Genomic DNA, 16460 nt, shown 5'->3' with positions numbered 1-16460 from the left:
AAATCCTTGAACTCACTGCATGTTATGATTTTATTGCAGTATAATTTCACAAATGAAAAATGGGACTACTAATTTCTCAACCAAATTTTCTTGTTTAAGTTATATTAGAGATGTACTATAACATTTATAAATGATAACTATTCTTGTCATGAATTATAGGAAGAAAGTAAATGTAAAATTTAGATAGAAACTTTATGTGTTAAAATTGGAGATATCAGGCATCAAATAGCAAAAAATAGCAAGCATTTACAATCTCAACAAAGATGCTTTGAATACAGATTGTATTTTCCAAGCTCCTTTTGGTACTAAAATTATAAATGATAGAACTCCATGAGGAAGATCCACAAAACAATGTTGAAATGTAGTAATTCACTTCATCGTTTTCCCAGTGTATAGGATATGACACTGCTGTAGGCGCTCTATTTTGTGTCCACTAGCAAGGAAAGAATAGACTGTCCATTTTGAAAGAAATATTTTTAATAAAATCAAAAGTGAATGAGTGTCTTAGTCAGTGCTTCTATTGCTGTAAAGAGACACCATGACTGGGCTGGAGAGATGGCTCAGCCGTTAAAGGCTAGGCTCACAACCAAAAATATAAGAGACACCATGACCAAGGCAACTCTTTTTTTTTCCATTTCATTGTTTTGAAATTTGTTTTTTGGCTGGGCGGTGGTGGCACATGCCTTTAATCACAGAATTGGGAAGCAGGGAGTTCTTTGTAGGTTTGAGGCCAGACTGGTCTTCAAAGAGAGTTCCAGGACAGTCTCTAAACCCTGTCTTGAAAAAAACAGAAAAAAAGAACACCTACTGTCTACAATAGAATCTTTAAATTTGCAGGGAAATGGATGGAACTAGAAGAAACCATCCTGAGTGAGGTAACACAGTCACAAAAACACAAATTTGGTATGTACTCACTCATATATGGGTTTTAGACATAGAGCAAAGGATTACCAGTCTATAATACACACCATCAGAGAAGCTAGGAAACAAGGAGGACCCTAAGAGAGACATAACCCTCCTTCCCTGCTCCCCACTAACACCCTATCTCTAGATATGGCATATAAGGTAGTCATCAATCTCATTATTGGATTTAAGGGATTTAAGGGATTTAAGGTAGCCTCTCCACTATTGCTTAGATTATTTGTTGGGGTCATCCTTGTAGATCTCTGGACATTTCCCTATTGCCAGATTTCTCTTTAAACCTCTAATGGTATCTCTTTTCTTGCTCTCCTCTATTCTTCTCCTGACTCAACATTCCTGCTCCCTCATATCTTCCTCTCCCCTCCTCTTCTCTCCTTCTCTTTCTCCTAACTCCCTCTCCTCTGCCCTATGCTCCTAGTAAGCTCAGGAGAGCTTGTGTGTTTCCCCTTCTCAGGACAACATTTAATTGCTGTGGCTTACATTTGAGAGGTCCAGTCCATTATTATCATAGTGGGACATAACAGTATGCAGGCAGATGTGTTTTTGGAGAAGTAGCCGAGAATTCTACATCTTGTGCAGCCAGGCAACAGGAAGAGGTCTGAAACACTTGGCAGTATTCTGAGCATAAATGAGATGTCAAAGTGTGCCTCCACAGTGACAACCTTTCACCAACAAGACCACACCTACTTATTATCCCATTCCCTTTGGGGAGCATTTTCTTTCAAACCACCACATTGAGTGATATAGCTAGGTCACATGGCAGATTTACTTTTAGATTTTTGAGAATTTTCCACATGATTATGACCCAATTATACCACTCCTTGGTGTATTCCCAAAGGACTTGACACCATACAGAAAAGATACTTGTTTAGCTATGTTCATTGATGCTTTAGTCACAATAGCTAGGAAATGGAAACAATCTAGAAATCCTTCAACCAATAAATGGATAATGAAAATATGTTACATACACACACACTATATATACATGTATATATATATATATATATATATATATTGTCAAAGAAAAAAATGAACTAATAACCTTTATAGGTAAATGGTTAGACTAGAAATGGTCATAATTATTGTGGTAAGCCAGTTCCAGAAGGACTCATGTCATAAGTTCTTTGTCTTTGGGGACACTTAGCTAGCTCCAAATCTTCAGGTATACATACATAGCCTGGAGTAATTTCAGAAACTAGGAAAGTGAAATAGGTGCATTGTCAGAATAGGGGGATTGGGGAGCTTAAAGGAGGGGAGAATAGAGCAGAAGCGATCTGATGAGGAAAATGAGAAATGGAGGCACTTTACACAGTGGGAACACAATAGATACAGGAGGAAGGTAGGTAAAATAGCAATAAGGATGTCTGAAAATGCCAATAAGAAACATAACATTAACAACTTGCTGTTTAAAAAAGTATAATACACATCATTCTGTGTATAAATGTACATCTTTTTTTTTTTTTTTTTTTTTTTTTTTGGTTTTTCGAGACAGGGTTTCTCTGTGGCTTTGGAGGCTGTCCTGGAACTAGCTCTTGTAGACTAGGCTGGCCTCGAACTCAGAGATCCACCTGCCTCTGCCTCCCGAGTGCTGGGATTAAAGGTGTGCACCACCAACGCCCAGCTAAATGTACATCATTTTAATGAACATTTTTTATCTCTCCTGACATTGCTCCCTCCAAGAGATAAAGACAATGTAATAAAAGCCCCAATACCAGACATGAGAATCCCTCTTTACGTTGTTAGCCAAGTCTTTTAGGAGATTCCCAAAATATACAGCCTATTACTATTTCCCTTGGTTGCCTTACGGAGATGGGTGATAAGTCCCTATTGCTGAAGACACTTTGATCTTCAGAAATAGTGCCAAGAGACCCATAAACTGAAACTAACTTGAATGCCTCTTCTCTGAGGATCAGCTCTCATGGTGCTATGAAAGCTCCCAAAGGAGGAAGGCAAACAACAGTCCTACCCAGCTATAACACTTATGAAGCCAAGTAAGGACCAGCATGTCATGATAATTTTAAAGGTCCAGTATGGGCATATATAGCTTGTTGGTGATGAATATCACTCTAGTTGAACTACGATCTACCTGCTCAACCATACTGGTAAAGGAAACTTACATAACCCACCTATGCTAGTGACATTATGATTATTTGAAAAGAATTTGTAATCACTTTTTGATTAATCAAGCATAATCTCTAACAACAATGTAAATATTTTTCTTTATAATCATAAATAACTGTAGTCTTCACTCCTCGCCATAGATACCTCTCTTTGGAACAGATGAAGACCACTACAGAAAACCACATCTAATCAATATGATCAATATGTAGAATTGTATAACCCAGTCGCAATGGATACACTTACAAAATATAACAACCGCAGACAAGACTCAAAGAATATTGTCAAAGTAGGAGAGAGAAACCAGAAAGAGCAAGAAGATCAGAGAATATGCTGTGATACTGTGACTCCAAGTAGTGTCAGGTGCTACACCCATAAAGTCTCAGCAATATGAGCTGAATAAGGATGACACCAATAGACATACAAATGTGGACTAGAAAAAGTTTGGTGGAGGGATAGGGAAGGGAGAAATTTAATTATAACCAGAAATTTATAATTTGTGATTATAATGAGAAGTCTAGTTTAATGATTTAAATTAAAGGTTGCAACGGATATGTAAAAACTGATTATATTACTGGTACAAAGTTTATTCTTTCCCTGGGTGCATTGGAAGTAAAATTATAATCAAAGTTGTAGAGTGAACATGGGATCAAGGATGATTCAAACACTTAATGACATGAAGCCATGGCAGCCAAATATATTCATTTTCTTAATAGCCATTAACAAACCTCTTGTGCCCTCTTATAAAACTATCTTCACTGATCATCACATCACCCAGACCTCATCCTTGCTACTGACTGACCCACTCAAGTTCATTGTACTGCCATCTTTGAACACTATGGCCTCTGCCTTCCAGTCTCCACCATTGATTCCACTACCTTCCTTGACAATTTTAAATTAGTGGGAAAATAAACATCTACATTTTAACCTTAGACCACTGTAACCTTCTGAACCTCAATGAATTCTTTCTCTTTAGCATCCCAGCACAGTAAATTGTTTCATTAACCACACTCCCAGTATCTATTAAGCTTCTGAAATCTAACCCTCTGCAGCCCTTTCTGTACTTCCATGATTTTTAGTCTCTTACTCCAACTTTTTTTTTCAACTCCACATAGATTTAGACAATTCCTTAGACATTTTCCCCCATTCGGTGTGGTCTTTAAAAAATTTGTTTTCATCATTGTGAACAAACCGGTCATTTATCATGAGTTGCCTATTGACAGAACAATTTATTCTGATTTCCCACACATTGTATTTAGTCTGAGCCTTCTTTTGCTATCAAATATGCCCCACTTTGGATGATAAATTTCATTGTTACCCAACTATGAAACATAAAACCCATTCTCCCTAGTGGCCTATGCACAGTTGCCCCATTCTCTTCTACTGAAGCTGCTCTGAGCTAATATAACCTCTTGATATTATATTTCCTTTACTGGATCACCCACTGAGCATTCAGAAGCAATAAAAACCCCTGCTCTCCCATTATGCCCACTCTCGGTATCGCTTAAATATTCTCAGAAAATTCCCACAGCCACAGTCTGCCTTCATGGACACAACTATCACCTGAGACATTTAAAGTTCCTTTGAACCCTATGTCCTTACCATGTGCTTTCTGATAGCCAGGACAATTTATTTATTGGGTCTTTGAAATGGTTAACACAACAGGTCTTTCTGACCTTTAAAAATAAAGAGGCATTTGTTCATTCTCTCTCCAACTCATTTCTTTACTTGGGAAAAGGGTGTGGCTACCTCACTCATATGCAGCAAAACCGTGCCTGTGGGACTAGAGCAAGATCCTTCCCAAAGCTCAAATCCATCTCTCCATAACCTACATCTCATCCCAATAGCTTCAGCCTCTGCTCACTATTGAAATTTTTCATCCCAAGAACATTCATAGCAAGTCTCCCCAATATTAAAAACAAAACGATAGCAAGCAAGATCCCAGAGCTCAGCCCTGTGCTTGGCAGTGGATCTCTACTACATCTGCTTCCATCAGTTACTGGCTAGAGTATCTCTCATGACAATTTGGGTAGTCACCAATCTGATTATAGTAGATAGCCAATTCAGGCACCTTGTTCACTATTGCTAGGAGTATTAGCTGGTGTTATCTTTGTGGATTCTTGAAAGGGAGGAGGGATTGTAGGAGCCAGGCTGACATGATGGGGAACCTCCAGAGAGAGCTGACTGGAACTATTTGGAGCTCATGGACTCTGGACCAACAGTTAGGGAGCCTCCAAGTAACCTACCCAGACCTTCTGCATGTGTATGACAGTTCTGTAGTTTGACTCTTTGTAAGGTTCCTAGAAGTGAGATCATGACCTGTTGCTGCTGCTTAGCTGGATTTTGGGAACCTATTCCCCATTGTGGATTACCCTGCCCAGCCTAGACACAAGGGGAGGAACTGCTTCAACTTGTGCAATGCTTTGCTTAAGTGCATGGGAGGCCTGTGCCTTTGTAAATGACGATGGAAGAAGAGTAGACAGGGAAAAGGGTAGGTCGGAAGCCGGGGCGATTGGGAGGAGAACAATGAGGGAAACTGAGGTCACTATGTAAAAATAATTGAAAAAAATAATTATTTAAACAAAACAAAACAATAGTTTGTCCCTGCTTTCAACAGCCATTTGTTTAGGGATATCTGCATTGTCTGAAGTGGTTAGTGACCGAGGATCTATGTAATTGTCATTTTCAGCTCATCTCTTGATGTTCCTCCTTTACTCTCATCATTATCAATGAACTAATGCTGGAGCATAGCTTCTACATCCTCCTCAAATATCTCCCATTTTTGGGTTCTTTGCAACCCTGTCTTCTCTTCCTCTCCTAAGAGCCTGGTTTATATTCAGGTACTTACATTGGATGTTTTTCTGCATCATCGGGGCCCAAACATGACCCTGTCCTTTTCCTCCTCTCCTCGCTGCCCCTGCATACCTCATCAGAACTTGAGCTGATTGCCTGAATGGTTATTGTAATCACTTTCATACAGGTTATGAACCATCATTAGAAGTGTGTCTATTATGGAGAGTAATAAGGTGCATCACTTCTCATATTTGACCTCAGTCTTTTCCAGAACACTTCTCTGCTACCCAGTGATACTTGTCAGACTGTATATTAGTAGCTTTGCCAAGAGAGTATAATATTGTTATCCTGTTTCAAATAGAGTGTTTTACTCTGAAATTCTTTTTAAATTTTTGTTTTATGGCAGGATGAATTCATATAAACTAAATAAGCCATATGTGACCCATAAATACTCCTTTGAACGTTACCAACATCATATACTTCTTAGTGAATATTTAAGCTTTTAGGGAGAGTATTATTTCAGGGACAGAACTGATAAGACATGCAATGTTAGTAACATTTGAATATCTTTTAATGTACTCAGAAATGTGCATTAAGAAAGCTCGATGGCTGGGGAACCAACATAGGATCAAACCAGGCCCCCTGAATGTGGGTGTCAATTAGGAGCACTGGGCAGTCTATGGGGCCTCTGGCAGTGGAACCAGGATGTATTCCTAGTGCACAAACGGACTTCAGGATCCCATTTTCTATGGAGGGTTACTCTCTTAGCCTAGATACACAGGGGAGGGCCTATGTCCTGCCCCAAATAACTTGACATATATTAATGATCCCTCATGGAAGGCCTCACCCTTATTGGAGAGTGGATGGGAGATGGGATGACAGGGTCATTGGGGGCTATGGGAGGATGGGATGGAGAGAGAACTGGGATTGAAGATTGTTTCTAATTTAAATAAAATTTATATAAAAACAAAAAAAGCTAGGTGGTATTTATTTTTCCTATTATATGAATCCTTCTTTTAAAGCAGATGTCCCTTTATGTTATCAAATACCTTTAAAATTAATAGAAATAAAGGCATGCAAAACACATGGATATTATTTAAATACAGTGATGACAATATTAAATCAGTTTCTGTATGAAAGAATAATAGACATGTACTATGGCTCCATGAAGAAATGTCATGGGAAGTCTTACCTGTGTGTTGACTAGCATTTGTCTTCAATACCCAAGAATTCTAGATGTCCTAGGATTCATGTACTTTAGTGTTGTGGCTTTCAGAATAAAGGTCTGAAAAAAATACAAAACAACCTTATGGTAAGAGACTTAGTATTCATATTTGACATTGATGTTCTGTGGATAGAGAATAACCACAAAGAAACATTTGTCAGAAACCTTCTCTTTGTGACTCTTGTACTGTCTCATAAAAATAACTTGGCAAAGAAAACATTCATTTTAATTTTGAGTACCTAATAAGCTTTGCTTTTTCAAGCCGTGAACTATTTTTCAAATATTACTATAAAAGTACCTCTATTCATCTTACCTTCTAGGCACCTGAACACTGAAAATACATAAATCATCTGAGAACTAATAAAACAGCCATAGGCTAGCAGAAAGAAACACAGGAAAATAAAAGTGTCGTCTTATAGACCAATGCATACAATCTCTAATTGACTAAAAGTGAGGAGTAGGGGGAAGAGGGTTTGCCTAGAGCAAACCTGAGTGACATGTCAAAAGAGTCACATGCATAGCTGTGGAAGGTTTGATATGTCATTAAGGAGAATGGGCATCAATATATATTCTACAAGCCTTTGCAGATCTTATCCCAAGTGGGCTTTAAAAGTAATTGAAGGAAAGGGTAGTTGCCTGAAGAAAAATAGCAGTAGACCTTGTGAAAGGGCAGACAATCCTTTAATAGCCTTTCAAGGTAAAGGATTTTCTTGTTGATGTTTGTGTTCTTTGTCAGAATTAGATAAGAGGTTTTACTTGTAATGACCTACATTGTCTATTTTGTCTTAAAGAAGTTAATAGGAAATTAATAAGAATGAGAGATACAGGTCTGGAGATATGATTTGATAGTTAAAAGTGCTTTCTGCTCTTGTACAAGATCTGAGTTCAGTTCCTAGCACCCATTTGATGCCTAATAGCAACTCTAGCTCTTTGCAATCTGATACCTTCTTCTAGTTTCTTGACTTTCAAGCATGGATGTGGTGCATATATATATGCATACTGTCAGCACACACTCATAAAATAAAAATAAATAAAATGTTATTTCTAAAATAGAGAAAGAAGGGATGGCTATTAGATGGGGGGGGTCAATATGACCTTTATAAATCTCACTTCCTTCCCCTTCCTTTCTTTTTTTGTTGACCCTGTTTTCTCTTACCTTCTTTCGATTCTTTGTTCTATTGGCTTCATTCTTCACTTATCTTTAGATTTGACCAGAACAGAGGCAATACCTCATCTCTTATTTAAGAGCTAGAGCTTATTCTTGAACAACCAGCATCAAGCACCTCTACAACAGCACTGCAACAGAGCACAGGATATTCATTAGACTTAAGGACATAGGAAGAAATCCTCTTCTGCAGGATTTCACAAACTCTGCCTAATATTTAGCTGTGATTGTGCATCTGTTTCCATCTGGTCACAGGAGATGGCAAGTTCAGGGTGTATATCTGCTACTGATAGGGGTCTAAGATGGGTTCATCTTTGTAGATTCCTGGGAGATTCCTTTGTTTGAGGTTTTGACCAAACCCTGAAATGCATTCCCCTTTCCAATAGCTCCTTTCAGTACTCTCCCCCTTGCCACATCCCCGACAGAGTCACGTGTGTTCCCATCATTCTCCCTCAGTCCACTCACAGAATCTTCTCTATCCCCTTCCCAGGAAGATTCAGGCAATCCCCCATGAACCCAAGCTGTCATTTTTCAACCTGCATTTTATGGGCCATATTACTGTAAGTTCTTTCAAAATAGTATCTGTTAATGCTGTAGGGTGGACCAATATGACATATAAAGCCAAATGCCCCAGTGGTCCAGTTTTTTGGGTACTATGAATGAGAGTAGGAGAGTTAATACTGCATGTCATAAATAGACAATACAGTCCATTTTAAGTCAATTCACAATGGCTCTACCCCTCTTATCTGATAGGAAAGAAAGAGAATGGTCTAACAGCAAACAGTCTTGAGATTTAATCTCATGACTGCACTGATTTGCTCTACTAAAGATACTACAGCCAAGTTAGGCCCCATGACTTATTTCTGTAATCCCAGAATTCGGTGACTGAAGCAGGAAAATCATTATGAGTTGCATATCATATAAACTACATTGTGAGTTCTGATCTAATTTGGTCCACAGAATAAGACTGGAGAGGGAGAAAGAGAGAGAGAACACAATAAAAATGCTGTGCGCAGAGTATAAAGTTCAGATGGATTGCTACCATAGAGCATTTTAGACTGAGGAATTAAGCTTTCAAGTGTGTCTTTTTTCATGGTCCCACTACCTTATATGTAAAGGTCACCACCCTCTAGTTTTTTGCCCTCTTATGATTCTGTACCAGAGTGAAAACAATGTTTTCTTTCCTATTTATGTAGGAATTTATATTCCTTGTAAATTACAAGGCCCTCTTGCTTTACCTCTTTGGCACTGGTTTCTTCACATCATTAATTTGACCTAACAGGAGCCATTCCATCTCTAATCCTCATATTATCATTGACCCCACTTTCCCCCACTATTTGACACACATCACCACCCTACACTTGGTTTTTGTCTTAGCTACTTTCCTATTTCTATGACAAAATAAATAAAAGAATAAAAATAAAGGGTAAACACAACTTAAAGAAAAGGGGCTTATTTTGCTCACAGTTGAAAGATCCAGGCCATCATGTAAGGGTGGTAATGGCAGCAAGAGCTTGAGGGACCACGTGGTGTTCATAGTCATGAAGCAGAGAAGAATGGACACATGCACTCAGCTCACTTTATCCTTCCATACAGTCCAAGACCCCTGTCTAACTAGTGACAACAGAAGCAAATGTATCTTCAAATCTCTATTATTCTACTCAAGATCTCACTCAAGTTGAGAACTGAGATTCACCACAAAAATACTGTTGGTGGTAATCACTGATGCAATGTGGCATTTTACTTAACAAACTATTATGGTTTTTTTTTTTTTTTTTTGCCTATGGTACTATCCTTGAGGGAGTTGTAAAGTATAATTTCAGTATCCTTCCATGGTTCACTATCAGGATGTATTATCTTAAATGTTGTCTTGGAAAAGCAAGAGCTGAGACCAAGATAGGCATGCAGGGGGTTGATTGAAGCATATTCTTTGAAATAACACATATATGGGGTTGAAGGAAATGAAAGTGTAGAGGAATGGCTTTAACTATTGTATAGCAACAGCAAAGGAAGTCTACTGTCACTCTCTGCCTCGTGATAGTAAATGTGCTTGGATATTCTGCTGCCTTGATCTGTCTTCCTTGATAAAATCTACCCTTGAACTGTGAGCTGAAATCAACTTTTTTTCTTGTGTTGCTTTTATGAGTATTTTATCATACCAACATAAAAAAAACAAACAAACCTAAAACTGGCCATTAGGGATTTTGAAAGCATACAAGAGGCAAACTATTAAGTTAGAAGTTGAAATATCACCTGATTACTTGAACTGATTTGCTGAAGACTAGTTTTGTATAGACAAAGATTATGAGGCCTAAATTCCAAGCCTAAACTTGACAGCAATGTGGAAACAGACCCCTTACCTGAAGAAATTAGTAGGTTCACCTGGAGAGTTTTTATATCTTGCTTTAAGTCTGAAGTTTTTAGGACCCATTCTGGGAGATATGATGCCTGGAGACAACACTGACAGATGACCCTGAGACACTACAGAGGACTGTATGTGAATGCTACCACTTTCAGATTAAAAGGCTATTCAGGCTGCATGCATAAAGAATATGAGCGAGAAGTGTTTCCCGAGAATGCCATTCTAAGAGGACAGTGGAAGGAACAAGCAGCCTAAACTTTAGAATCCAAGGGCCACAGAGAATGATGAAAATTCAGAGGAAGCAATGATTTCCTTCAGAGGACTATGGATAATAACAACCCAAGAATGGCAAGAAAAGTTACCTGAGAAATTATCCTGTTTTCTCTGAGACTAACCAGAGGGGAATCTTCCTTATGTATAGGGTACCAAAAGTATATTCATAGGCACTATTCCAACAATAATGAGGGCACTATTCTAGTTTCCCAGAAATGGAGTGAAGGAACAAAGAGAAAGTTTATTACAGGTAAACAAATCTAATGATTGGAGCTTGTGGGGGAGGGGTCTAAGTTAGAAATGTGTGCAGGTTTGATCCCATCTGGGGCTGAATCTTTCATGCATGTAGGTGAAGGTAATTTAATTTGTTTCCAAAAGCTCAAATATTTTCTGAGAATAGAGACAATTCTACCTATAGGCAGTATACAGTTCAAGATAGTGGTGAAAAGGATAGTCTGTGGTTGTAGCCACTTAAATAGAGAGAGTAAATGACATGCCAGACATTAATAAGAAGACAGGATGTTTTCCTCTTTTAGAAACAACAGAATTAGTAGTTCCATTTCAGACTAAAGATGAATATAAGTAATTTACTGTGAGCTTCATACCTTTTTACAATACTTTACCAGAAATTATTTTATTTTCTGAAATATACTTCAAAATATATTGACCTGTGAATATAAAACTATCCGAGATAGTCATCAGTCATTTTCTTATTCAACAGTACTTTTACTGTCCTGAATGCTATATTTTATGATCACTTTTGAGACACTTTCAAAGTTTAAGAGGATTCCGTTTTAGCATTATTTCATATTCTTTAAATTTTCCATTCTGAAATAACAGGTTTTATCATACTAGTCTGTGTTATATATTTCAGGCCGTTTACCACCTGAATTCCCTCTCTGATATGCCATAATTGGTATCATTCAGGGACTGTGAGAAACAGAATGCACAGAATGGAAATCAGTCTGTACTCTGAAGAACCTGCATCCTTCCCTGCATCATTAGATGTACTTTTCTACAATATGAGCGAGATTCCAGAAAAGAAGTGATCCATAGCCTGCCCACAGACTTAAGGCACTATTCTTTCTGAATGTTGCTCTTATTCCAAACCACCATTTCTGCATTCTACCCCACTGGGTTTCTCTGTGGACATTCTGAATTAGCAGAGGGAATTAGTGAGGACTGAGAGAAGTCAAACTGCTTTTTATCCTCATTGAAGCAATAAATTCTGTTGTGTTCAAATGAGCTTAAGAGCCCCTGTGCAATCAGCCTTTTGTTTTACCTTGAATGTTTTAGTGCAGACTATATGCTAATGAAGCTGCAAAATCAAAATAGTATGTGGGAAATTGTTGATGGATGTGAAATTGTTGGCGGATAATATTACCAGATGAGGAGGACACACCAAGCACCATGCCTGTTTCACTGCTATTCTGAAACATGAATGATATTAGCACTGCATCCAATGTATGCCTAATTGACCAAGTTATAAACCAAATGGGATCCTCAGTACTTCAAGATCGTTTAGCTATGTGTGAAATTCTTTTTTAAATTTGTAGCACACACACAAAAATCAATGAATATAGAGGTTTTAAATGTGACAAAATTGTGGCTGGGTAATTTCATTGTTGTGTGAACATCATAGATCATACTTTCACACACTAAGATGGTATTGCCTAACTTATGTGGAACAGCCCTTTGCCCCTCAGTTTCAGACATGTTCACCATATTACTGCACCAAATCCCCAAGCAGCTGTAAAACAATGAAAAGTATTAGTACTTCCAAACACACAAAATCACAGTGACAAATAAAAGATTATATAATCGAGGCACAAGACACAATGCCAGCTGGAGATTATGCGACTAAGAGGATGAGTATCCAGGAAGAGCTGCATTGTTCCTGCCCACTGATGTAGACCTAGAAATTATATTTACTTGGGTTTCTCTAAAATTATTTTATTAGAGATCTATTTTCTTTCTTTAATAATAAATTAAACTTAGGTTGCTCTAATTTTAACTGTTTGAAATTTTAACTTATGAACTCTTGCCATAAATCATGTGTCTAAAAGAAATATTGTCACATTTTACACACATGTGGGTGCACACACACACACACACACACACACACACACACACACACACACACACAAATACACACAACAAAGTTGAAGAAGGATTATTTAGAGGGAATTAAATGGACAAACAGGAGGGGGCAAGAATGTAAGGGATGGTGAATTAGCACAATGTTATGCATTATAGAATTGCATAAGTGAAATTGATTATATTTCATGCTTAGTAAAAACAATATAACAAAACTAAAGACAAAAGGAAAATGGTGTGCCACAGTGTGCCTTGTTTTACAAAGATTCAGAGAAATCACTTTTTAATTATATGACATTCAACTACATGGAAATCATATTTCTGCCTTAGCCACAGACATGAGTTCCAAATACATTAATGCAAACACTTACACACATAAACACACACACACACACACACACACACACACACACACACACACACACACACACATTCTGTCCTCTGGACATTGTGACTTTAAGGGTGGTTGCCATTGGCATTACTAATTTCTAATACTGGACACTCTCAGAATCACAACTTACTGAGTTGGAAGAGGTCCCTATAGACCCAAATACAGCATATAAAATTGAGATGTCCAATACTTCTTAAGATCTTCAGCATAAAAATACTAAATACGAAAGGAGCTATGCTTAACATCAAGAGTGAGAAGCAATAGACAAAATGAGAATGACTTCAACAATAATGCTCCAGGCTATCTCATCAAATGTTGACCTTATGATTTTAAAATGCCTTGCATGGTCATATGTCATGTCTAGCAATTTTTTCCAACATAAATGTAGTGACATATCTATACATTTAGAAGTCCCTTTAAAACATCAGTCAAACTGTATAATTTGGTTAGTTCAAGTATCAAGTTAGTTCAAGAAATTAAAAATCTAGACTTGATTAGATTTAACTGCTTGATTCAATAATGCCTTTTAGTCATTAATAATTTCTATTTGTTGCTTATAGACAGCTGACATATTTTATATCCATAGTTTTAATCTTCAGTGTGTTCTAATACTTTTCCCTATCAGAAAAAAACTATTAAGATTCATATAATTCTTACATAGTATTATTACTGTATCTTCAATAGTATAACTATAAGGTTATTTAGACTCAGATAGACTCAGACAAATATATATATTCATAATATATGGGCATTACATTTTAATGTGTATATATGTGCCTATCAATGTGTATGGGAAACTGTAGATCTGGAAACTAGAAAAGAAACCATGAAATGGAAAGGACAGATATTCTGGGGGCAGGTGTAATAACAGAATAGATACAACATAAAGGCAAAAAGCAGGATATATCTGAGAGGAGAACCAACACCAGAAAGTGGGAGTCAGGGGTGAGCATGCCTGATTGGAATAGGTAAGTGGATGGATAACAACAAGTTAGGTAACCATGAAGTGACCATAACTTGTTGCTGTGTATGTTGACTTAAAAACCAAAATAAAGATGATAAAACAAAAAACCCTGAAGTTTTGACACAGAAAAATTTAGATTTATTCATTAGTGCATGCATAGGTATATTTGCATATGAATGCAATAGATGCCAATCAAATGGATGTAACTGAGTCAATCAAAATGTTGAGAAAGTCCAGCAAGAAGAATGTCAGCTAAAACTGTTAACCATGTTAATGAGAATGTGGAGAACAGAAATAGGATCATTATTAATATTGAATATAAACCATCACTTAAGGCTTCTCCTTGACCAACATAAAATGTTATGCATAGATGATGAGTGGAATATTCTCAAGATAGATGTTTATATACTGATTATATAAACCCATGCAAAAATATTTTAAGAGAAATAGTTGATACAAGACAAATAAGCTTTAGAAATCATTGCCATTCCTAAGGGCTAGTGAGATCTCTCCACGGGTAAAGATGTCTAGTATCAAGCCTGAAGAAGTGTGATTAATTGTTGGAACCATTTTAATAAAACAAAAGGACCAACTCCCAAAGATACCCTAACACACACACACACACACACACACACACACACACAATAAATAAAAAGTAAAAAACAGAAATCATTTCAATTTCTGAATTCAAATGAACTACCTCTGCCAGGTCATTCTTTAACCATTCCCAGATATCTTTGTGTCCTAATCCTACAAACCTTGAAGAAAAATTGGTATTATCACCAAGCCATCAAATAATGACTAAAGGATGCCTTCCCACTTTTCATTGTTCACAGGTATTAGTTTAAATTATCCTAAATCCTTTTCCTAGAACAGTCAATCCATCAACTAAACCTTGGTAAATATCTTTAACACTGGAGGAACACTTGGAAAATGTAAATTGGTCTGTAAAAGACAATAGTGGACAATAGTGGCATGAACATCATGGAAATAACCAACCACTTTGAACTGGATTAATTCAGAACATGAAATCACACCTGGCATACATGTTGATTGCAGACCCACATCAATGCTGTAAGAAAAAGAACTGTTGCTGCTATTCAAAAATGAGCATCTTCTCTGATTATTAATTGGTATACCATGAAATATTTTCTTGCCAATGTATTTTTATTGAACCTTACATGAAAGATGTCACCATGAGTCCACATCCCAGATAGTTCTGAAAAGCAATGAATGAATTGTAAGAAATGTAAAATTTGAAATGCAGACTCTCTTTACTTTCACATACACCCTCTGGTATGAAAATGAAGTGTTTTATTGAATTGGATTGAAGACATTTTTCTCAGGCATCACCTCATAACTAGGAAATGTAATTTGACACCTGATAATTTGAATTACCTGAAAGTTCTTTGGATTATCTGAAAAACTCCAAAGTGTTTTCAAGGCAAAGAGGGAGTTAAAAACAATTTCCAGACCTACATGTTGGAAGTTATGTCATCTAATTATATATCCTTACTAATGTGAGTACAGCTTGTAGAAATCATCATAGTGTGTACAGTTGCTGGATGAAAGGCTTAGAACAATAAGGTGTTTCTGGGGAATCTGTACTTATAAACAACATCTTATAAACACAGGAAATCATAAATTTTTCAAAACTGAATAAGATACTAAAAATCACAGCAATGAAATAAACTGAGATCTTGGGACAAATCACTAAACAGGTATGATATAAGACAATATTGAAGGTGGTTAAAATCAAATGTTATTCTATAATCACAAATTCAGCATTTAAGACCATCTCTAAGCAATAGGGAGATAGTAAGAGTAATGAGAGAATAAGTGAACTCTGTGTGCTGAGATGAACTGACATATCTTGGACACATATCTGTGCCTAAAAAAAGAAGCAAATAAAATTATGACAAAATAGTAAGTGCTTATATAATTGAAATACAAAGAAATAAAAACTAAATAAATACTAACGGGCTAAATCACATTAAATAGCAAATGTATGAATGTTATGATTAATAATACAATATATGTATGTGATATGTAAATGTCACCATGTAAAAATGTTGGTTGTAAAAGAATTCTCAATGTCTAATGTGTTAAATTTTGAAAAACCTTTAAAAATACTAACCAAAGGCTTTCAAT

This window comes from Cricetulus griseus (genome assembly GCF_003668045.3).
Source record: "Cricetulus griseus strain 17A/GY chromosome 1 unlocalized genomic scaffold, alternate assembly CriGri-PICRH-1.0 chr1_1, whole genome shotgun sequence".
NCBI classification, from domain to species: domain Eukaryota; kingdom Metazoa; phylum Chordata; class Mammalia; order Rodentia; family Cricetidae; genus Cricetulus; species Cricetulus griseus.
Note: the sequence above shows the minus strand (reverse complement) of the source record.